The sequence below is a fragment of the Ischnura elegans genome, chromosome 3, assembly GCF_921293095.1.
Source record: "Ischnura elegans chromosome 3, ioIscEleg1.1, whole genome shotgun sequence".
Classification (NCBI taxonomy): domain Eukaryota; kingdom Metazoa; phylum Arthropoda; class Insecta; order Odonata; family Coenagrionidae; genus Ischnura; species Ischnura elegans.
This window is the reverse complement of record NC_060248.1, coordinates 51,143,953-51,169,793: the sequence shown is the minus strand read 5'-3', so window position 1 is coordinate 51,169,793 and position 25,841 is coordinate 51,143,953. Positions and strand designations below refer to the sequence as shown.

The following is a 25,841-nucleotide window of genomic DNA, read 5'->3' as shown; positions in this document are numbered from 1 at the left end:
CTCTCCGTTTAGCGCCCAATCTGTCTGCTTAATTCCCCGCCCTTGTTTCAATGCAGGCATCGGAAGATGTAGCCAATATCTGCTTCGCCGCAAGTTCGGCGCGCTACGTTCAACCATCGCGAAAAGTAAACATTCAACGCAACCGCTGCTGTAAGTGAAGTAGGTATGTCTAGTCATATTGGTAAAATTGTGAGGTTTGGCTGGAATGCGTGGTTCCATTGAGGTGAAATGGATAGTTCATGGAGGGAGGTAATTTTTCGAGACGTACAGGTCAGAAAAATCGTTGGCAATCGAAAGCGATGCTCGTATTCTCTCCGCAGATCCGCGGAGTGAATGGGGCTTCACCACTTGGAGTGTTTTGCTCCGCCTGCGGCTTACCAGACGATTGTATTGGGCGAGTAAAATCTCATGCGTGTTCAGCATAACGTGGCCTGAGGATCAGTGCTTTTGAAATTTGATCTGTCTAGCCATCCTTCTCTCTAATTCAATATCATTTTGCGTTCCTGATTTCACTCTTATTTTGCCTGATTTCATTAAACTTGATTGATTTTATTTCGCCTTGCTAAGTGGAAAATCATTTTTATCATCATTTCGATTACAGATAATTTTTAGTTGCTTCCGAATTCGCCATGGAATATTTTAGTACTTATTGATTATCCGTGGAAGAAGAGACTTTTGTGTGTGATTTTTCAAGGCTAGGCAAGTGATAAGTAGTACCTCTTCCACCTCCTTCATTGGATATTATCAATGATAGTTTTCAACATTATACATTTGGCGTTATATGTGGCGCATTTTCAATGTGCGAATGTCTTGGAGTCACACTTGTGTCGATTGATCTAGTATACTTTCACAAAGAATGAGTTGCTATAGCCTTTCCTTGTATTTATAAATAGTAAGGTTAGTGTCTGTTTCTGTTTTGCGTATACGCATGGGCTTGATCAATAATTTAATGATTTCAAAGCCCGAGGTCTTATATTTAGATTTCCATTTTTAATTCATTCTTTTCTCCCCTAGTGTATGTAAAGGTAATAATTGCGGTCTCTCTATTATTTGGGCTTGAAATGAATAGTTCTGCGGCGATATTTCGCACATCAATCAATGTTTTAACACCTTTTAATGACATTATGGACATTTTGTTCCGTTTCGTTTGCGTTTCGACACCTCTGTGGCACCATCACATCATCGCTTCTTCTCTGGATAATTTACTCTTTGAAAATTCCGCTTTAAACCGGATAAAAACACCCATAAATATTCAGAAGCTTAGGTATTCGTTGTCATTCTAAGGTATCGTGCCCCTCACAACCTCCCAACCAGACCCCCTTCAAAGGTATAGTTTATGGATCTGATGAACTGAATTATCCGTGAGCATGTTTGGGAGAATAATGATTTAATATCAAGGTGATATAATAAAGGGGGATCGGATATTCTTGTTATTTACCTCCGATTAATTGAGGATACAAGCTGTCAATTTATCAATTGTATGGCATTTTAGTTCATTGAGTTCTAAGTCTAAATGTGGCGTTCATGTTAGGAAGTATCTATTGATTTTGGTGTTTTTTTTAGTTTCAACAATCCTTTCCTTAAACGTTGGTGAGAATAATTGAGATCCTCCTAATAATTTCATCCTATTGGCTTTTGGCGGGAGAATGATTGTAGCCTATTCAGTCAAGTAGTAGATGCAGTAGCCTTCGGCGACTGTTCTATGGGTCCCGGGTTTGAATTCGATTGAAGCCTTTGGGCACCACCAATAAGTTACCCCACAGTGCGTGGCGGTCCCGGGGAAGGAACTAGATCTCATAATCTAACTATGTTAATTCAAAAGTCTAAAGATTTGTTCGGGATGAGCTCTATCCTTACTCATTCAGACAAGCTTGAGATGATTGAACCTTTGGATATCTATTGGTGAAGAAAATTGATAAGAGAGTCAGTAAAAGTCAGGTTATGTCAAAATTGGTTACCAGTAGCCGCACTGATCACTGTGGCGTTATCCTGTGTGAGCTCTATCTAGAAGAACGATTCGCGGTGAAAGTACCTCTGGCCATCTAACGGCGATGAAAATTGTCGAGAAAAGGAGGGATAAGTTTAAGGAAAGTCGGAATATTTGGAAATTATATGCCATTACCTACTCGAAGTCTGTCCCTTTTCTGGTATGAGCTCTATCCTAACCTACTAAGACCAACATAATGTCAGTGAACCTTTGGCGATCTATCGGTGAGGAAAATTGGAGAGAGAGAATTGGATAGAATATTGAAAAATCGGAGTATTTCGAAATTGTAAGTCATTAGCCATCTTGAAGTCTGTGACTTTGCCCAGAGAGAGCTCAATCCTTACCTACGCAGACCAATTTGATGTCAGTGAACTTTTGGCAATATATCGGCTGAGAAAATTGGAAAGAGAAGTCAAGGAAAAGTCTGGGTATTCCGGAATTGGATGCCAGTTTCTGCTCTGGGGCAGAATCGGCGATAGTCTTGCCTCCCCTTGGGGATGAGCGTGGAAGTGGTGGCAGTCGTCAGAAATCTCTCTCGAGTGAGAAACCATTTGGCCGTGTGGGGGCGGAAAGGAATGACGTCGCTGAAATGGCGTGAAAACTCATATCGCTCTGGCTCTGCTCCTCCTTTCTCACCCTCTCTGACGGGTTAGTTCGTCACTCCCCTGACCGCTGTTTCCCTTCACATATCGTCCAGAGATTTGAAACGCTCCGCTGCTGGGAAGTCCAGAGGGATGCATGTCGTGGATATCTCCACTGTCTGGGAAGAGAGAGGAAGCAATCATCGAATATTTTTGAAACTGAGACTTGTGGCTTTGGTTTTTGGGGTTGGAGGGAAAATGTCTCCGGTCACGTGATTCGTGCAAAGCAGCTATAATTGAATAGGAAGAGCATATTCGGCACCGCAGTTAGTTCGTGAGTAACCGTTAGCCTCTTTCCTCTACCAAGAATATCCTATCCCCGATATTTGGTCGAAATACTTCGGTCGTAGAGTTGGAATTGATAACATGAATGCTACAGCACCTATGATGTTTATAGTTTCGTGATTATGTGATTATGTTGAACTTATCATGTAGCGAACGTGGAGTTTATACAATGTTATATTTGTTATTCAAACATGGTGATGATTTATTTTATTTATAAATAAATACCAATGTTCAAAGAAAATAGGTCTACATGTAAGTGGGATGTCTACCCTTAGTGGCGTAAAACTGGCTAATTTGTGGGGGCTTTTTACTATATGAGATCAGTATCGAGAAAAATAATATATTTCTAAGGTTCGAGACAGTAATTTTTTTCCTCTGTATAAATATAGGGTTGTGTATGTATGTAAATGGGAAAATGTTCTGAAGGTAAAATAGTTTTCATGTCTCGTTTCCGCAATTAATTAACCACGAAAACAAAATTTCCATGTGCATTTAATTTTATACATTTGTTTTCTTCAGACACGAGATTTATGCTAACCTTTAATTCGAATGATTGAGTAGAAAGAACATATTTTTCATCATAGTTGGTTTGCGCGAAGCCTGTCTCTACTCATCCTCTTTCTGTGATCCTGAAGAAATTCCACTTCTATTCACATCCCTTCATCTCCTCAATGAGCCACTTTGTGTGTCCATCGGAAAGTGGGAGTGGATCGAATGGGGATCAGGTAGACGAGACAATAGTCATTAAGGAGGCTGCGACGGAGGAGAAACTGGCGGAGGTAGGAAATCAGTACAGTCGGATTTGATTGGAACGATCGATTTAATTATTGTCGAATCTCTCGCATTTGGTAGCACGCAAAATGTGCTAATAGACATCAGGACATACGTTGTGGAATTCATTTGGTTACTACTAAAAAGTTTTGACGGGTATTAGATATTCCGTAATTAGTTTTGCAAATTAATGCGTCATTTTAAGCCTTAGTCTATCATTAGATTGGAGAATAGTAGATGACTGTGACGAGTTGGAACACGTAAACTCGTCTGACCTTTTAATTCTTACCCGGTGGAGAGCCCGAGAAAGTATCTACTATCTTTAAATCATGTTCTACGCCGAGAAAGTGTAAAATCGTGCATGAAAAATCCTTACCAAGGAAGCCGGAACGTTTATTTGTGACATTAAATCTTTTCTATGAACATTAATCGTACACTCATGTTAGACCCTTTCCAAAAATACGTACTTGCCGATCACTCACTGAATGGTTGAGGCATTTTTCTTGTATAATTCCATTTCGAGTTAAGAAAAATAAGAAAAAAAACTTCGCTCTCTACAACTTAAATTTAAAAACTAGTCTTTAAAACGACACAGTATATCGAAACTAGTCGACGATTAATAGTTAAGCTGTAGAAAGCAAAGTTTTTTTATTTTTCCCAAATCGAGAGGTACCAATCTTCTTTAGTAAGCGACTGGTAACGGACTTTGGAAGAGTTTTCGATTATTTTTTCGGAATGGAGTGCGATGAATGAGGGCAGGGAAAAAAATTGAGGATATGAGATGTGAAATTTGAAGCAGTGGGACGGGGAGAGGTTCCTTGAACCTCAGGCCTTTCCTGTTCCCCAGGGTCCCTTCTCCTCAAGGGCGTGACTGGTTTTTTTGCGGCGGTCCATCAGTGCCAGGGGATGTGTGGAGGGAAGTAGAGGCGAAAGGGATTGCAGGGACGAGTGTGTGTAGGAGGGAGTGTGGAGGAAGAGATTTTCTGTCGGAGGAATGGGATAAGGACAGAAAAAGTGTGATCGAGATGAAGAAGGCTCGGAAGGGTATTCAGGAAGAGGAGGAAAATGAAAGAGGGCGTACCGAGTGATGTGATGCTTTCGATGGTGCGTAAGGAGTCATTTGCGGTTCTAAGATGACGTTCCCATATTTCTCTAAAAGATATCTGTTCTTAATTGCTCTTATGATCCAACCTTCATAGGTAGCCTCGGAGACTCTTTGAGCTTCCAATCTTTTTAGTATAAAGGGTATGTAACACTCTCTTTTCGTTCTTAGAAGCAAAAATCGCAAATGTCTTTAAGGAAAGTAATATTTTTTCAAGCAAATAATTAAAAAAAGTGATAAAGAGCTGTTAAAGTTTCCTTAAAATGTTGCTTTCATTTACCTTTTCCATTCTTAAATCTTACCTATAACTTGAGCAACCATGGCATGACCCCCCCCCCCTAGTTTTGATCCTGGATGCGCCCTTGCATGTTTTACTCACTTCGTCGGTAGTTGTATTAAAAATTAACCACTCAGGCAATAATTGCTTGGTTCATGCACATTGTACAAGGATGACTCGCCATATCTTGCAGCGGTCCATATTGTAATGCATAATGTATCCGCCGCGGAAAGATTTAATCCGCGAACTAAATTAAAAACGAAGAAAAGCGGCGCGATACGTTGAAATTTTCCACGAATAAAATGTAACTTAATGATTTACGAGTAAAGTGAAACTTATTTATGCTCTCGAGGTGCTCTAAATGATATCTGATTGCGCTAGTAATATAAACCTCATACGTAGCCTTCGAGGCTCTTCAGGGCTCCCAATATTTTTACTTGGAAGACTATGTAACACTCTCTTTTTTCTCGTAGAAATTGATACAGTGGTTTATTTCGTGCTCATTTCGTCAGAAGTTGTAGTTAAAATTGAACTAGGGCTAAAAATTGGACTGTGCGGACAAGAGTAGCTTGATTCATGCGCAAGGATGACTCACCATATCTTGAAGCGTTCTACGTTTTAATACGTACGGTATCCAGCGCAGAAAGATTGAATCCGCGAAATAAATCTAATTAAAGCGGTGCGATATGTCGAAAACTGCTACCAGTGATTTGTAACTTAATTATTAACGAGTGAAATGAAATTTCTAAATGTTCTCTTGTTGCTCTGAAAGATATGAGTTCTTAATTGCTCTAGTAATATAAATCTCACACGTAACCTACGAGACTCTTTAGGGCTCCAATATTTTGCGTATAAAGGCTATGTAACACTCTTTTATCTCTTAAAAGTTCATAATAATGGTTCATTTCGTACTCACTTCGTTGGTAGTTGTACTAAAATTTGAAGTAGTACTAAAATGGAACTGTTCAGATGAGATTAGCTTGGTTCATGTACAAGGATGACTCGCCATATCTTGAAGCGTTCCACATTTTAATGCATAAGATATCCGGAGCATAAAGAGTTATAAATTTAATCATGTGTTTATAAATTTAATGCACCACACACCATTTGTACCTTTATGATGATGTGGTAAATTCGAAACTTCGGTCGGAATAAATTTTATAATCGTGGAAAATTGCAAGTGTCTATTTCAATAATTCACAAAGATTTGCCAAAATCCCATTCGATGGAGCATGCTCTTGACGAATTTAAACGCATAAGCTTTACATCCTTTACGGTCGCACATTCCGCTCCCGTTTCCCTAGGGTTCACTTGCTCCGAATCGCTTGGAATCTTCTCTCGAGCCCTTGAACCCTCGAAAACACTTGAGGGTGAAGAGAGCTGTGACAGGCTGTTGGAAGTCAGATCGCTGGACGGAAACAAAGGGGGCCACCCACGGGGGACGGTTGTCACGGTTACGCACGAGAAGTGACGGGATGATGTAACCCTCTTGCTCTTCCAAAAAAAGATGAAATGGAAATCGCATTTTCCACCACTAAGCACAAACACATTCACTTTGTACCGCATCCGAGTGATAAATACGGGAAGACATGTCATTCAGAAATATCTTTCGGTTGAATCCCGCGGATTGTGTTTAAAAAAAAACCTGCCCCGTAAAAAATGACAGCATTTAAAAGAATTATCACGATAAAAAATAACGGAGACCAGGAATCGATACGGCTTTTCGGCCCAAGTTAAAGATCATCTACGAATCTTACATTCTATATTTTGTAGTTTTCGCGATATCTTTTAGGATAAGCTTTATTTAATTAATGATTAAGTGCGCCACTATTCACTCGGCACCAATGCAATCATGTAAAACGCAATTTGTATCCTCTCCACAACACTTTCCAATGAGCGCCCTTATGACGGTGCAAGAGGGGACAATTAAATAGTGTAATTTTGATTAGACTTCACATTTTCTCTGCTATCAATTTAATTAACAGGGAGGAAGAATACTTTAAGAGGACGCATCACTCCTGGTCTACCCAGCGTATTTTGTTATTTTTCCTTAAGTGTTACCTATTTGTTTAAAATTTAGTTATCTTCATGACATTTTCAGGGTACATACAGTATATTCCAGCAACCTTTTACCGCTTTATGAGACAAAGCAATTTTACGCCACCCTCTTGTCCCCGCACTATTGAATTCTTATTTGCAATCCTTATCACAAAAATAAAAACACCTGGATTTTATCGCGCATCACATTCAATGATTGTTCAGTTTTTCTCTTTCCACACTCGCGCAATTATTTGTTTCTCGCGCTTTTCCTTGTAGTATTTCTTGAGTTTCTTTTTCATAGATGCAAATGTGTCGTCTCATCATGGATGTTATAGTGAGGACTCAGCGAAATGTTAAGAATCATTTACCCAATTACCGTTTGGTTTATTATATCGTTGCTGACTGACCTGGAAATTTAGTGCGGTTTTTAACGTATATTTCTTGTGCCTCTTTGAAAGATATATGTTCTTCCTTGTTTGAGTAATCGAAGCCAAGAAAGTAAAATCCAGGTGTTTTGTTGATGCGCGAAATGCGAATTCCTGTACCTAACTGTTCGGCAAATTATCTCTCTTGTTTTATCGTTTCTGTCGGACGTAGAAACGTAGTGCGACTCTAAAATTAAATTACCATTAACAGACGCTTTGTTACTTCCACAAAAAATTCTATTTTATGACCGCTTTCGGATGTTACACCATTATCAAATACAGAAAATATAAAAACATATGGTGGGGACAGGTTTACATGGGTGACAAACTTTGTTTCCCCCCCTCATTCCCCTCAAGGAATTACTAATCCCAGCTCGGAACCAACCCCACTCCATTAACAAACGAAGTATATATAAACCTGTCCTCACCATATTAAAAAAAATATTTTCTGTGACTAATGTATGTACGCTAATGTCTTCTATGTAGCTTCCAACCTGACCTCAAAAATTTCACCATGGTAGTTAATGATTTTCCTCTTAATAATATTGTTTCAATGCGGCCTACTCTTTATGCGTTCCAGCAAGAAATGTCCGTCCCTTCATTTCGTGGAGGTTTCTTTGCGGCTGTGCGAATCAATTTGATGTGAAGTGATTGGATGTCTTTTAGAGAACACGGTTCGTGTTATGTGTGTAAGGTATGTAAGAACCCGCGGTCAGCTCCTCGACACCGATCCGACCCCTTTAATCCTACCCTTTCCTCGTCAGCTCCTCTTCGCTAAGGGCCTCGTTAATGCGAGGATGGAGACCAGGAAATCTGAAGCGTCCAGTACAGTTTTCACTGCCTCACTCTCTAGGATTCATAAACTCGGGGAAAACTCACCATTTCATCTCCAATCGCGTGGGGAAAATGAAATTAGATGGTAGGACTTTGCTGTGGGGAGTGCCAGTGTTGTGTGCTGGTTGCTTTTTTTTATTTTTTGTTTATTCAATGTATTGGACAATTTTAAATTTTAATAAATATGCTTAAAATTTCATCTGCATAGTGCTAAAGTTAATAGCTGTCGTTGATGTTTACTGAAACGGCCATAGTGATTATGGATTGGTGTCGTAGTGGTTGTTTACGAGCTCTGCTTGCTTTTTCGAAAACTTCAGGTCACTGGTGGTATTCCTGGACTAGTTTTCTCTAATGGAGATACATCTTGGGTAGTCGCCACTAGGTAAAAAAGTCGGGGAAAGGGTTAGTGTTGAGGACTGAAGACCCCAAAGCCACTGGTGACGTGTCTGTAAGGTATGAGACCCGCGATGGAATAAGCTTTCATGGAAAATGGTGCCTTGCCTCCTCTATCCTCTCCAAAATACCGCCATCTTTTTTGCTCTTGTTGACAAATCTCTCCTCATCAAACACCGTTCAAGGGGACGGCGTCATCACAGCAGAATTCTCTCGAGATCATATCAAGGAGATTAGATCAGATTCATTAGGGAATCAGCTGACCCTAGAGAGCCAATCAAACCAGGGGCTTGTTCAATTTGTTGCACAAACAAACGAAGACCTCAATTTGCTCTTTCGGCTTCCGTTGTTTAATGAGGACCTTCTGAATTAATTTTAGTCTTTACCCTGTGCACGTTTATATTTTGAATGGGTCCCTGTTTTGTTCTTTTGATTGAATGATGATTTTATTTAACTACCTATTTGTAGTTTAGCATATTCCCTTCATAGCGAAATTGTGATTTCATGGTTATTATAAGTTGATAAATATTAGACAGACTTTCCACTAAATACTGTGGATTTTACATGACATATCTACTTTCCGGTATCTTCTCTTCCATAAAGGATTTTGGATGTAAATGGAATGCCTGAGGAGATCATTTAGACGTTGATGCATTCCACCAGCGATTTTACTGACTTTATAGGAGAGAATATTATATTCAGTATTTTCAAATCAACTTTGGTCATGTTTGCTCTTATAACATTTTGCTTATGTGGATGTTTATTCTGGATATTTCATCTATAAGTGGCCACAGCGAAAATTAGATGGTCATAAAAATGTAGAATTGTAATCGTATCAAGAGTCGCTAATTTCTTTGCCATCTTGAGTTTGCAACCGCTAATAATGATCGGAATTGCTTGCATGAGGCGGCTACTAAGGAAATATTTTAATCTGTCATTTGTAACCGCGAATCTTCCTTTATCCTCGAATAACATTGCCTCGTAGAATCAGGCGAAATCGGTCATTGATGCGAAATGAAATTTCTAGAATTGTAAAAATTAGTGAATGGGAAGTAGGAAAAACATCAGGTTTAAGATCATATAATTCTCCCATCCTTGTTCATTCTAAAAGAAACTCGAAGAATTGGGTGTCGTTTATTAGTGTCGTCTTGGACTCTCGAATTAGCCCTTCATGTGGTAATTCCCAAGCGTTTCGTTCCGGTCGACTTCCTCCGATTTCTGTCTATTTTGTCTCTGGGGGGCCTATTCTTTCCCTTAATTGCCCGCTCCGCCTTAGTTTGCCATCACTCAGTCTAACTTAAGGGATGTGGGAATTCTAAAGAGGAGGAACTTTTGAGGGAATGGAATTGGGTGTGGGAAGAGATGGCGATAATTAAGGGTTTAAACGTGGTCCAGCTGTCGTGAGCAGAAAAGTGTGTCGGTGCTCAAAACTTCTTTTTCAAGTTCTTATTTTTGGAATTGTAACGATGTGCAAAAAGGAATGACTTCGTAGTATTGTAGGGATTATAACAGCCATGTTTGAATTTAGTGATCCTCGGAGCTTGTTAGTATGCTCCAGGTTTACGCTTGAGATGGTTAATTCGTTTCCAAATGCACCCTAATCCTGTACGTTGTTGAAGCTCAGGCATTACTCAGCTTGTAGCCTAAGCATGTGGCAATTTTTTCGAATGGCTTGAAATGCACTGGAGTGGTTTGGTTGGGCGGACATCTGGAATTATATAGAACAGACAAAGTTAATATAGTTAATACATAATTTTAATAAACCAGTATGTGGACAGTGAAGCAATTTGAGGATACGTGAAGGTTAAACAAGACAGCTGAGAAAAAACGTGAACTCTTATACGAAATATATTGCATGAATGAGACAAATTTGGTTTCATGATGACTATATGCACAGCTCACCATATCATCCAAAATTTAAATGAATAAAATTCAACTTCTGGCAACAAGCACTAGCCTAATACAATGATTTTTCCGAAAACACAGTGGATGACTTAAAAACTTTTTTCGGCTAACAAAAAGCTATTTAATGTTCCGCTAAGATGTATTCAATAGATGCGGGATAAGCTTAATAATAAATTTTCATCTTATTCAGTAAAAAGAACAGTTCCAATTATCTGTCCTTGACGAACAGTGACGGAATATATATCCATTTTAACTTTTCATCAGGATCACAACTCCAGTTCTTTCTTGTGTCTGTGGTGTATCAAAACTTTATCACTATTTCTTGATTTTTAACCAAATTATTTCATGTTATGGGAGGCATGAAATTTCTTTCCCGATGCCATGTCAATGTCCCTTGAGCAGCATCGTAGCTTGAGGGAAACTAGCCAGTGTGAAATTGCTTAATGCTTTAGTTCCGCTTTTCAATCTTCATGTCCAAAGCTTATAGTTTTTTTCCTCAATTATATGAGTAGATGTTCCAGTGACGGCTTGCTCGCGTGATGTCATTTTCAGCGCGTTTGAGAGATTACTTGGTTTAAATAAGTGGAAGCGCTTAATTTTGAGTGACATTAAATTGTCGTGTGAACTCTGGAACCAACTTTCTCCGTATTTTTTGGAATGATGAGACTAAATAGGCGTGTAGGCTCGGAGTATGAATTGATATCCTAAGTGAGTGATATTAGTGTCCATATGGATGAGGTTTCTGTATTTGAAGTAATTCACAAGTAAATGATTAACGGTAATGCTCGGTCATTACTGTCAACATAAGAATTGTGATGATACTCATACCTTTCGCGGTCTGCAAATAATTTAGTCTATTTTTAGGCGGTGAGGTTGACGCGAGTAAACACCCTTGGCACAAATAATGTTTATCACCTAGTTAGTTACAAGTTCTAAACTATGATAAAAACACAAATGGTAATTTCCACACTATTTAATTTAACACTCAACGACCGACCATGGTTTCAATACTTTGTGTCATTCTTAAGGAAAACCTTGTACTTTGATAATGATACAAAGTGTTGAAACCATGGTCGGTCGTTGAATGCTAAATTAAATAGTGTGGAAATTACCATTTGTGTTTTTATCATGGATATAGCAAACTTCCACAAAATCAAGCCTCAAACGATTTTATAAGTTCTAAACTCTTTATGCTCAAATTTTTTCCACTTGCTTTCTTTTGCTGTGCCGTTAATTTGCTTTACATGCACAAACCTTTGGCAATTTTAGGCGATTTTTATGGGATTAGAGTAATTAATCCCTTACAGTCAATATCGGAAAGTAATTAAAATCGCCCATACCGCGTTTGAAACATTAATGTGTGGGACTTAATTTCCTTTTTTACCATTTTCATTAAGAATTATTATTAGCTAATTTCCTGCCCACCTTAGGAGCTTTTGATGCAACTAAGACCGAATAGAATAGAAATCTCCTGGAAAAGTCTTGCTATTTATTGGTTTCGTTAAGTAGTTATGCAAAGGAGGGGATTGGGTGAAAGGAAGGAAACAGTAAATAAATGCGTGAAATACACCACAATTAAAATGAGAAAACTGCTGTGGGGAAAATCTGCTAGATGTGTGACAGAGCGAGTATCGTGTTCATGTTTTTCCAATTTGCGGTATATTTTTATTTTGGTACATTTTTCGAATTTATTTACTTCTTTTACTTCCTTCTTTCCTTTTACTAACCCACTGTCGTGGGCAGTTGAACCTTACCCACGACAGAGTACGGCCTCGGGGGGTGCATATTATTCAACTTCTGAATGAACGTAGAATATTCATTAATTTATGGAACCGAGATTTGCGATTTTGTCGTGTGCAATGATGCTAGTCGACGTACTTAGCCATTTTTATGAGAGGGTATGTAAGACTTTTGCACGATGACATTCAATTTTATTCCGCCAAGCCATCCGCTTCTGGTGTACATTTATACCGTGTCTTACGGCGGTGAAAAAAATCGGCACGTATCGAGATGATAGAATCCAGGGGTTATTTTTCATGCAAAGAACACACGCGGTAGCATACGTCCCGTAAAACAGGAACCATTCACTCAGGTTCATATATTTCCCTCTCTTCGGGCCATGACATAAACGGGTGACATAAAAACATCCCCTTACACTTCGTTTCCATCCTCGCGATCGACCCGACAAATTCGTATTGTCCCTTTTGCGCCGCCTCTGTGCGCTATCAAAGTAGCTGGTGGAAAACTAATTCGGGTCGACGTATTTTGGATAGGAGCTATTTTATGCGTTTTCGTTTGTTTATTAATTTTCAACCATAAATGTCAACGGTGCTACAGTGTTTGCGAAAGCTTACATGTTCTGAATACTCAGAACAGGGGGGTTAAACTGAGTGGGAGAAGTAACGGAGGGGAAATAGAGCACGTGGATAGCCGCATAGACAACTAAGAAATGGGATTTTAGAGTTTAGAGTTTTTAGAGTTTTAGAGACTCGGCAATTTTACTCGTCTAGTAGATTGGAGTAGGTAGTAAAACTTCCTCGCCCCTCCATCTCCAGCTTTTTCAAAGAAAGGCCCTTCATTCAATGACCCACTTCGGCGTACAGCAGGAGGAATTCAAGTTAACTGAAGGCATATGAAGAATTTAATTGAAGAATTGCAAGGAAAAGTTAGGAAAATCATGACTGGATTGGTGACTATTCCATGCTCAACATTGTCTACTCCGCAACGCCATTAACTTTTGCCAGAACTATTTATCTGTTTATTTGGGTGGTTGGTTGGAATATATATGCCTATCATCAAGTATTCAATGTTGCGTGTGCAATATAAAAATAGTTCTACTTATTGCGATGCTGAAGATACGTCACAACAATTAAATTTTCATTGATATCGATTTAATAATGTTTACTGCATAGTATGTACTACATTATCTATATTAGTGCGTGCGTGGAGGAGGCACTCAAACAAACAGAATTTGCAGCATTGGTTTGATAGAAAGGGTGGAGGAAGATCATGCGACGTCGTTGTTTTGCTCTTAACGAAAGGCACCAAGTGGAGCACGTCATAGGTCCCATCTGACGGACAGAGAAGTTTGCTTGAAGTATCTTCCCATCCAAGTTCATTAATGCATGCTTAGGATCTCTTGTATACGCATAGTAGGCAGTCAGATAATGGACAAAACATCCTCTATGGCCAACAAGACGGTCAGGCTGCGTATGAAACGGTTATTTAGTTTGAATTACTAGTACGACTCCTCTATTATAGGCGTAGGAATGAGAAATATGACTGAGTGTTCTTTATTCCAGGGAAAACCAAATGTACTTAAGTGAAAGAGTGGGAAAACTCACTATCTCGGTGATTCAACCCGAAGATTGATGTGAATAAGTGGAGTTAGAGCTCTCCTCGGATTAAGCCTCAGGAGTGTTCATAATCCACATTCAGGGATGCGGGGCCAGTTCCACTTCGCATTCGGAGGATTTGTTTAGGGGTGTCAGGAGGCTTCACCAGCGATTCGAAGCGAGGACCCTTCAGGAGCCAAGCAATATACCCAATAGGCTAACAAAGTCCCGATTGAGTTGGATGCAGTATTTGATAAACTTGGACTAATGGCTTGATAATGAGGTAGATAACGATCGGTTAAATTTCCTTACGATGGACGTTACGGGGTGTCCTTCCAGGGTCTTTACAGAAGGCGACTACACTTTTCCCGACTAAAACTCCGCGGGAAATGACCCTATCGGCGCACATATGAAATTTGATGGTGCATCCGATGTATAGCTCAGGAAATCTCAGCTCAGAGCTTGCGGATGAGGGCAATACGTCGCTGCCTTCCGAGCCTATTTTAGTTTGCTTTATGCATGCATATTTTATCTCTATCAAATCGTCCCTCCCATCCGGCCAACCATCATAGCATATTTTCCCGCGGGAGATTTTTTGTTTTTATTTTAATTTTTTTTGTAAACCTTGAGGGCGTTTGGATAATTTATGTGGTAGCCGTTTCCGGAAGAGGATTGGGGAAGAAGGATGTAGTTTTGGAGGGGAATGAGGATAGCCCATCCGAGATCCTGTGTTCCCCTCCATCCCCATCGAACCATCCTTCTTCCCCTCCCCCCTGAAGACCATCATTTTTTCTACCCTTATGTCAGAAGGGAAAAAAAACATTTCTCCCTCCCTTTTGTTTCCATTATTAAAAATTTCTGTCCCGGTGATATTTCATGTGCTGTCACTTTTCCTACTCCCCGGGAGAAAAACGTAATGTCCGGTTATTTGTAGCTGTCTCCCCCGCAACGCGTTTTTGCTACCGTGCATTTTGTCATGTACTTGTTACTTTGTAAATTGATTCGTTTTTGTATCGCGTAAGTAAACCCATGCAGTGAACGTGAGGACTTGTGTCGGATGACCGGTAGCATATAACATGTTAGATGAAATATTCAATAAAGTTTGTGTTGTTATTAACGGAAGTAATCGTGGACATCCTCAAATGATTAAGAAGTGAAAAATAGCAACTGAAATTTGTTTGGACTTGGCTAACGTCACGTTTAGTTAACAATGGTCATTATTATCGAAATGTGTGAAATAATCAGTCAGCAATTCCTTATTTTTTAAATAGTTAGGTTGAGATTATTTTGTTTTTCTCGACTTAATCGTGTACGCATTAAGTCAGCCTTTATCTTAGAATTAGTTCTATAATCTATCTCCCTTTCCTCATTAGTTGCCTCTTTGCATGCCTGAAATGGTGCGCGACACTAGGAATGAATGTCTTTATTCTGTCCTCTTTAATGTAAAAAGTATACTTCTATCCAACGATACGAAATTTTTTGTGAGGCTAAAGAAGTAGCTTGTAGAGAAGTTTGCGAAAAAATAAAATTGGAAGAACGTATTTAGTCAGTCACGGTGGTAACTTTAGTCTTCAACGCAGTGGTGATCAAAGGCTAACCGACATTCTGTGTTGGTTATTTTTGAAACGGTCAATTTTCGTCTCTCGCACTGGCGGCGTCGCTGAGATAAATTAACCTTCGCGTGTACGCACTCACATGACAAAAATAACCCTTTCACCACTAAATCAGCATCTGCATGTCGGAAATGATTTTATCGCATTTATCTCGACCGCTCAGTTCTGTCGTCGGCCGGTAATCGTATTAATTAATTAACCTCCAGGTATGGCGTGTTATAATTTCGTCACATCCAGAAGATTGCTTTCGTGCATTTAAAAAAATCACTCCATGTGACACTATCCTTTTATTTTTTTATTTTAGTCGCTTGTGAGAGGAAAGCTATGCTGCATGGTTGGATTAACTGAATTCTCTAGTTAAACGTAAGCGTAAAAAATATTTTGAGCAAAAATTCACCCTAGCTTTGTATGTGATACCCAATGGGTCTCTTTTTTCCGTTACGCACCGGGGTTCCTAAATGCTTAAGGAAATACAGTGGATTCCGGTTAATTGGGACATATTGGGACTTGTGCACTTTGCCCCAATTAAGCGGCTGCCCCAATTAGGCCAACTATCCTATATATGGGCATAAACAAGCGTTAAAATGATAGAAAGAAGACTAAAGAATGTTTATAATGCAACATAAGTTTATCAAACTATTATTTTGATTAATAAATCAGTGAGTTTAGTTAATTTATTATCATTTTTAAGAATTATAACAATTTAGTGAAAAATATTTTTCACAGACTCGGGCGACGCTGAATGAATGTCTTTCACTAAGTCCTATTAAAGAAAAGTTCTATCCTCTTGCGGATAGTATAACAACAAGAGCTTTCAAAATAGGGCAAGAATAGGAACATTTGTGAAAAATAAGAGTAAATCAAAGGAGGAAAATATAAAAAAATAGTAATGTGAAAACAAAAAAAATTAATTTCGTCGCGAGTATAGAGTCTATGTCATCGACTCATGGCCCAATAAAGCGACTTTCTGTCCCAGTTAAGCGGAGAATACCCTGGGATATTCCTCTATTGTGTTCTGTTCTTCAAGATCTGCCCCGATTAAGCGGCTGCCCCAAGTAACCGGTGGACCCATTAAACGGAATCGACTGTATAATTATCAACTGAGGAACTTATTGCCCTTTTGGCTTGTTTCGCCTCCTGTTTACGGTAGATTTTTGCCGTCATTCTCTGCTACAATTATACCTGTTGAGGTTTACTCTTATGCTCAGAGAATATAAAATGCAAAAATATAAATAATTCATGCAAGAGTACATAAAGGTGGTGAATAATATTAATTTGCATTTAATTGTGCGATCGAGAATTTTCCGTTCCATCCGATTTCTGGCGACTTATTTTTATCAGAAAATGTAACATATTGGAAATAAATATGTTCTCCCGTGACCTCTCATAAGTACCTCATAATTAGAAGAATGAGATCATCTGAAACGAAGGGTCCGAATTAGAACTGCTCCCAAGAATAGAAAAATATATGACAAAGTTCGTGCGCTGAAAACCTCCGTATCTAATTAATCTTGAGCAAAGTTAATGTGAGGCGCGTAGTAGGATTAAGTAGATGTTTGCCTGAAAGGAGGGGTTTTATTAGTGTGCAGTGTACATATCTACATAGTACCCCGCAAGCGTCGCTAGAAAGACTGATTAGCCTCATGAATACTCGGCGAGCGTGTAGCAGGTATTAGGTCACTGGTCGTTCACCTATAGGAGAATTTCGTGAAGAAGAAAAAATATCAAATTTCTGTATCTATCCGTTCAGCAAAATATTTCTGTAACCCTAACGTTTTTGTCGTACTTGGAAACATAATGTTCTCTTAGATGATGTTGCTCTGAAAAATATCTATTCGTACTTGGGAATGCAATCTTAGCCTAATACGTAGCCTCCGATGTATGTGGTGACTATTAGTGAAGTTGAAAAATCAGGTCATCTAGCAAGTTGTCAGGAATTTTTCTGTACGAGGAAATTAATAATAAGTCGGTGACAAAAACAATCCTATACCAGAGTGATGAAGAAAAATGGAGAATTTGAAGTGGACGCAGAGGAGGAGGAATGGCAAAGTGCTGGATATGGTTGGTGAAGATAGGCAGCTTCTAGATGAGTTACCGAGGAGGCAGAAAGCATGGATAGAGCGAGTATTTAGCGGGGAGAGGATGTTGAAAACAATGTTAGAGTGTGGAATGTTGGATAAATGAGGGAGATAGTGGAAGATAATAGGATTTTTTTAGGTAAAATGAAAGGGAGTAGGCCTTATCGTGAATTTAAGAGAGAAGTACATGAAGGAAGGGGAGGCAACCAGAATATTTCTTAAGTACTCTGTAAAAAACCCACCTTCATCGGTAAATATTTTAATAATAAATAATACTTAAATGATTAGGTAAGATTTAGTTTCCTGCTCAACTTAATTGTAGAAGGGTGGGCATAGGTGGAGAATTTGGAAACGAAGCGTGTTTTTTTGTAGGTCTTTTTTGTTCACAAATTTAGACCGAGCGGTAGAAGAAATCGTGGAGACGAAATTCCGTCCGTGTGGGTTTCTCTTGCCGCGTCAGCAATTGCGTTCTTGACTTGCTACATATTTTTTCCATCTTGCGGTCGGAGCCAAGCGTCGAAGGACACAGCCAGCAGCTTTCGTCTCCAGCCGAGGGGAATTGACAAAGTTGTCTTGACATGGCAGACAGGGGGTTGAAAAGATGAATGACCGACGGAAAATGGCTTCCGTCAGGTGGCCTTCTAATCCGACTTTGTATTAGGGTTTCCCTCTCTCTATCTCTGGTAGCTCACGCATGTCGGACAGATAAGGTGAAAATGTTACGGTCTCATTGAAATATTATCCCACGACCTCCCTTTCATGCTGGGCTGTGCAATGAAGAATTTTGGGTCCTACTTTCGCAATGGTTTCGAGATCATTATTCAGGTGGACAACAACTGGCAACGAAGGGCGATAGATCCTGTGGTTAAGAATTAAATGCATTTTAATTGTTACTCACAGGCCTTAGTGACGGCAAGGTAACATGATAGCTTGCCAAACCGGAGGTTGCGTGTTCAAGTCCTGCCGGGGAGATTGCCCCTATCCGCAGTTTGGATATTGTGGTCTTCCACTATTATTTACTGTCTAACTCCGCAATGATGAGGCCTCAGTGTGCTGTTTTCGGGTTGATGAAGGTGAACTAAATAAGTGAAAGAAATGAGTTCCTGTTATCGAATTTGGATGCGATATCGATGAGTGAGTTCATCACCTTGTGGAGAGTTTTTTGTTATTATTTTTTTGGGCTCTACCTCTTATTTTCGTTCAACGTCACAAGTGTTTATTATTTGTAACAGCGTTTATCGTTCTTAGCATGAATTGAGCATTCATTTATGCTTGTACGTTTAACTTCTTATTGTAAATACAGTAGAAGAAATTATTGTAAATGGTAGCAAATATGACTGGAATCAAGTTCTGGTATATCATTAAGCTACTTAAATATCCTGTATATCACTATTTTATTGGCAAAACTTTTTTTGAACTGCTAACATACATGTTATTGTGTATGTTTAATTTTTCAGTTTCTAAGAAATTGTTCTTAATAGGGAAACCAGAATCGCGGTAAACATCAATGACGTGGCCGCCAAAGCGTTATCACAATCCGAAAAAAATACTCTCAGGCTCCGCCGCCTACGAACAAATGCAGTGGAACACGTCTTTAGCGGCTACCAAACGGGTTGAGGAAAGTAGATTCGTTTAGGTGTTCATGGAATGTGTGTGACCACTGGGTGGCCTCTTAATATGGGTGAAAGATGTAAGGTATTTAAAAGGATGTAAGATTTATTTATTTTCTGCCTAAAATTAGATAGATAATCTATCTTCCTTTATAAACTTTTAATTTCATACGCCAGGGGTATGAATGAAACATCAATGACAGTAGGACACGAAAGGACGACTGCTTAGTTTTGATTTAAAATCTACGAACCGCTCTTCAGATGTTATTTAGACCGTAGAGTGTGTAGTTTAGGAGAGAACAATCCCAAATGATATTCCCGAATATTTTGTGGGAGTACAGCTTCGTTGCTTAAAGACAAATCGCTGATCGAAGCACACATGGTCAATGGCCGTTAAAGGATGTGGTTGAGAAGAAGCGGAATTTAATTATCTTATTTGGGCAATATGTTAGCACCAGGGATTGGCCGCTTATGTTGGTGATTTAGGAATAGAGGTAGCAGTTTTGGCAGTTTTTCTTGTGTTTCTACTGACGGCAGTATCTATTCTGATGATGCTGGTGAGGTGAGCAGGAATGCTTGCTTTCGAGAACAAAATTTGATCGGCCTGCTAGGGAGAAATAAGTTGGTGCGGTAGAGATTGCGGATACCCTGCAAAGGGAAGAGCGTGGGAGAAGAAAGGCGTTGGGTAGTGGAGGGAGAGAGATGAAAGGAGTAAGGAGAGGCCGGTCGTAGGTGGCGCGGAATGAACGAGAGGGGGTGGGATAGGAGTCGGGAGGGTGAGGTGAGGCACCCAAGGATTAGGGCGGGGCCTGAGGATTAAAAGGGAAGATTGGTTGGGGTGGTTTCGGGGGTGGGTGGTGGGAGCAGGCCGGGAGAATAATGGCGAGGGCGCGTATGCGGAAGGGGTGGTGGTGGTGGAAAAAGCTGGGCTAAGGTCCCGAGGATTATTTCTATGGGGAAGGAGCGGTGGCGGAAAAAGGCGGACTCATCTACTCTTGGGCGATCCTCCACACCTCTGAACCTCCTCTTTTTCTTCCTTCTGCCCGAGAGGAAAATCAAAAGCGTTGGCGGTTATGGCTAAAGGAAGGAAGAGGGCTTTCATCGGAAGGAGCGGTGCATGGGGATCATATGAGGCTAACGCTAGGTGGTTCAATAATTTCTCATCCCTTATACCGAGGCAACATCGGCCTTCCGTTTTGAGGAATCACCGGCGAGGAAAATTTACCTTTCTTTTTTTACTCGCTTAATGTTATAACCCTCGGCCTTCCTGGGCCTCGCCTGCCAAATCGAAGGTCGCGGATTCAATTCTGCCTGGGTAGGCTGCCCCTATATAGGGAATGGATGTTCGTGAACGTTTATTATTAACTTGTTGCAAAACTCCAATATAAAAGACCTCTACTGTGATTTTTTCGGTGCTATGAAAAGAAATAATTTCCCAAATGTTGGTTCGGATAGATACGGATCGAGTTCACCTTAGGGAGGCTAGTGGTTTTATAAACATAAATGCTCGGGGGGCCAAGTCCTTCTTCTGTTACCTACGCCACCTTGCATTTCGAGTATTTTCTTTGACAAGTCCGAGGCTACATCTGGGTTTAGGCGTATTTGATTCGTAAATATTTGTGTTTAACTTTTTCATGAAATATTTTCATAAAAAGTAAAACTTTTGAGATAGATATTTGCCATTATTCCAGTTTTGCTTTCTGTTCTCTCACTTCGCAGCTAGAAACATTTTTGCATTGAGTCTCCTAGCTACCATAAGTAGGTTTTTTGCTTTTCCTCAATTAAATTATTCCTATGAAGCCGGAAGGTCTCGCTAACTACATATTAATATTTGCATTGCCACCGTTGATTCAATTTATATAAAATTTTTAGGACTGTATAAGTGGGTTGAAATTATATTTTTAGATAATAAATTAAAGACACTTGGCTCTCATCATCGACTGACTGTTGATTACGATTTATTAATTAAAATTCTTCGTCATTTATTTTTGATGAATGAAACAAATATTTACCGTGTTGCATTTTCTTTTGGGATGATTATAGTTCAGTTTAATAATTGGGGAAGGGACAAACTGGACAAAATAGTGGAGTATATGGAAAAAAAGAGTAAATTGTAAGATTAGTATCAGAGTAAGCTGTCATCCAGAGTAGCCTGTAAGTATTGAAAGGATATCTCTAAAATAATAATGACTAGATTGGTGGTAGACAAAGTTTCTCCATTGAGCTGTCAGTGGAATTTCCGAGTAGTATTATTTTTAGTTGTTTCTACAAAGTATTTTGATATCAATAATAATTTTCTTACCTCTTAATTGAAATATTTATAATGTGAAATTTGAAAAATTCCTGTAGAAAAACCTGTCGTATATTTCTCTCGTGTGCGTATCCGAATGTCGCGAAATATGAAAGAATGTAAACTCACCGACAGTGCCATACATTTCGCGACTGTAAATATTCTTGCCTTACGTCCAATTAGTTCGGAATCTCATTTGAATGATATGGATAAGTAGCTTTTTCCTGCGTTTGAGTTCATGGAATAGGATGGAATGCTTTCAAGCGGCTAAAAGGTGGAGGAGACGCACGAAAGATGTATTTTATTACGAGGACGGAGGGAATAGTGGGTTAATCCAGCGGGCGGCGCAATTGGAGTCGAGGGAAAAAGGCGAGGAGGGAAGAGGAATTTTCGGAGATAAGCGAGGAGAGTGTGATGGTCCCCGAGAGAAATTCATTAATGGTTATTTTCGCCGGAGAAAGAGGCTGCGGAAAGGCAAAGATAGTGCCTGGCGAAATGCTTAAAGGCTGGAATAAAACGTTTTTGGGAATGTGGGGCCATAGGAAGAGGAAGTACCGGGAAGTATTTGCGCTAAGATTATTAGGTTGTTATCTATAGGAAAAAATCTTGGGCCGACATCCCTCGAATTTTACGTAGGAGAACAGAGATATCTTCCTGTGGCCTTGGAGATGACTCACGATTTCGATAAGAGTACGTATGCTACGTACACACTAAAGATTCAAAGGAAGGAGACAGATTTTTGTCTCCTCCATCATAATCAACTTTTTTTACTTGCGTGTTTGTCTGTTCGGATAATTTAACGTTCTTACTGCTCTGCTTGTGTAAATTCTATTCGCATCCTTTTTTTGGCCTCCTTTAAGCTGAGAAAGCGTACTATTAATTAAATTTATCCGTGATAATTGCTGTGCGAGTTATCTGTGGTTGCCATTCTCCCTCAAGTTGTGTTTCAATGCAGTTATATACTTCAACACGGTCAAGTGTTAGTTGTACCACCGTTTACCTGTTCAATATGATGCCCAACATTAACATATGTACATATCGGATGATGGTATTTGTGAAAGGGTATATAAATAATATTCACGACGATTTGGTAGTAATTTTCTGTTCTGGATCGCAAGATCATGGTGGGGTAAGTGGGGTTAATAAACTGTTGGCTATCAGTCCGCTGTACCCAAGATATGAATAATTTTTTCTATTCATGCTGAGTTAATCAATGGAAATGGTACGTTAGAAATTTTTTAAATCGAATTTCGAATTATTGAGAAGGGGACATATTCAGAACATTTTAAGGTGATAGCATATATTTTAAAACAAGTTATGCGTCTGGAAATTGAGAAAAATTACAATCTCTCAAGGACTCAATAAGGCTGTTGTGAAATTCATTCCGACGCGCCTCGGCGCATGTAATGGACGTCGCATGGAATGCTACCTAGCCTTCGGACGCGCAGTCGATGAATAAGGTAATTGGAGCGTTAGATGAATGAGGGTGGATGAATAATGTACTGATTTGTGTGAAACTTCAGATACTCGTTTTTTAATGACATCTCTGGAAAAAAGCTGAAATAATTAAAATTTTGTTTCAGTTATTGAATGCAATTTTAACATTCAGTCATAAGGCCATGCTATAAATTGCCTTTAGATTAATCATGGACGTAAATATATCCTAAGGAGAATTTAATACGTACAATTTCGGTGAAAAGAATACATTAAAAATCAAGAAAAATCAATGTATTGAGAAAATCATGTTTTTTATAATTTTGCTGACGTCATCGGCCAGTAGTGAGTCATTCAATATTTTTAAAGAGGCCACAAATTTGACATAAAATAATTTCGTGACTTTCACCGCTCCGATATGAATGAGTCCCAGTCTATTTCTCCTTGTTTGATTAATATACGTATTATAACATGGGCGTTGTTATTCATATGGGCTTACAGATACGCCGGCCCCGGTGGCGGCGGGGTAAAGTTCTCGCCTGCCAAACCGAAGGTCGCGGGTTCGAGTCCCGCATGGATAAGTTACCCTTATCCAGGGCATGGGCGTGTGTGAATGTCCTTCATTGTTAATTGTTAATTACCTATTGTAAACCCTGTAAATGTGCTGTTTATGGGGTAATGGAAATAAATAAATAAAGAAATAAATACCAGATATTACCGAGTCAGCCATCTGATAGGTCTTGAAATGAGGTTGTTGCAGAATTTCATAGTAGAGAATGGGTGACTCCCACAACTGTTCGCACGTGCGTTCTTTTAAGACCTTTTGACCTCGTTCGCGCGCTTTTCGTCATGGGATGGAATAATGGGTTAATTCCTGAATTGGGGCAATAATCTCTCTCCCCTTCCGCCGTCCAGAATCTACGGTCGCGACCGTGCGTCGTCTTCTTGCGAAGGTTTTGTTTGCGAGGCTGGCGTGCCAAGGAAGGGAACCTCAGCTGATGTTGTTCACCCTCTGCCGCAAGACATGTAGCTTTTTTTGAAACATTTCACGCTGCTTCGTGGAGTGGAGTCGCGACCCGTCCCGAACGTCAGCTCTCACCTCAAGGCAGTGAGTGCTTTCAGAAACCCATTAGCTCAAACGCATGCACTTTGGAAACTGTTAATGTGTCGCGTGCCTGAAACTCGATGCGAGACGCAAGTGAAGCTTGAGTTTCTGCCATCAGCCATCGCTTGGATGAGTCATTGTATTTGGTTTCATATAATTCACGTCTTTAGAGAGGTGAACGAACTAATTATGAAAATATAATAAATATCATTTTTATATATGGTCTACATACGGATTTTTCTCTTGGTCTCCTTTGGCATTATTATTTTCCCTTATCCAAATGACACTTGACAGCAAACTAGAAGTGTCATATACTTTTTATTCTATAATTTCGGTCATAAAAGCTATAATAATTTCGCTAATAAAATTAAATTCAAAGAGTTCTCTATATATTTGTTCATATTGATTACATAATTACAGACGTAATGGAGTGTTTATTTGTCATGAAAAATAATCTCCCTTTTTTATTTATTTTTTTTACTCTCGGGGAAATTGCAACTCTTCATTAAATTAGTGAATTGATCGAGATTAAAATTTCGCCTTTGTTGCCGTTTAAATAAACAAAATATTAGCTTTAAAGAGCATACATTAGAGATATTATTACTTCCGGAAAGAGTTATTACTCTTATATATTTTTACGAATACAGTGCATGAACCTTAACCATCGACGATGTCGATTGTATTACCCTATTGAAACGGTGCGAGTGATGTCTTTTTTGACTAAGTACGACAAAAAAATGTATGCATGCAATGCTAATAGTACTTTGCGTGGTACTTCTGTGATTGTTTGATTTTCCTCAAGGATATTATGTGCTTGTATTATCGCAACGCATGACTCATGTGTTCGTTTTGCCGCTGGGAAGACTTTTAGCTTAGGACAGTGTTTTTTAATTATCCATCTTTTGAAGTATGCAAAGTTTGCATTTGAATTTATGAGGATATCTTGTGATTTGTCATAAATTAACATTCTGCCCCCAGCCGTCTTGGGAATGCGTTCGTCTTGAATGTGAGGCTCGATCGCATTGATAGCGCTCCTTGCGTTGAACCCCGCTGCGCAGAGGAATCGGAGGTGAAGCCAGCGGGTGGGAAGATAAGTTGGGATCAGAGATGCTCGCGAAAGAGGGAGTATGAGGCCCTATGTTAAGGTAGCTGTTACCGACACTAAAATATAACTGTGCTGCCTTATGGCTATCATCGATTTCGAGCCCACATCCCAGTCAAAGAAAATGATTTTTCGGCAATGAAATTTAATATTAGCCTGTTGAAATAAAAGTAATAAATTAATTATCGCATGACATAAGTCATCACGTCATATTTGTCATTATCTTGCTTCGATTTTATGGGATGCTTTTACTATTGAGGTAATTATCGGGGATGTGAAGATATGTCTATGGTCAAAACACCAGCTTGATCCGTAGCATAACCCAAATCGACATTTTTATGGCTCATGTCGGTGAAATTTCAAGTATCACATTTTACTTCATACGTCATTGGTTTCCTCACGAGACGAAGAGAGGTAAGTGGCTCACTTTATTACAAAAAATAACGCCTTGAGTGAAAGAGGAACGGACGATCCTACAGAAAAATAACAGCATCATTGATTAAGTACAAGTCAGGAAAAGTTGGGAAAAATAATAATGACCTATCTGGTTTATTTTTTCGATTGACTCGGAAATAATGTACGGGGAGGAGAATAGAGCCTACTCTGAACTAAGT

General features: G+C 39.4%; 1 protein-coding gene and 1 non-coding gene across 2 annotated transcripts in view; both read left to right on the top strand.

The window, feature by feature from the left end:
• Positions 1-25,841, top strand: part of LOC124155763 (nucleoredoxin-like) — a 505,092-nt gene that overhangs the window by 174,841 nt on the left and 304,410 nt on the right. The gene's annotated exons all lie outside the window — the stretch shown is intronic.
• LOC124156677 lies at positions 5,994-6,095 on the top strand. Its single transcript, XR_006864380.1, has one exon. It is a non-coding gene; the product is annotated as a U6 spliceosomal RNA (small nuclear RNA).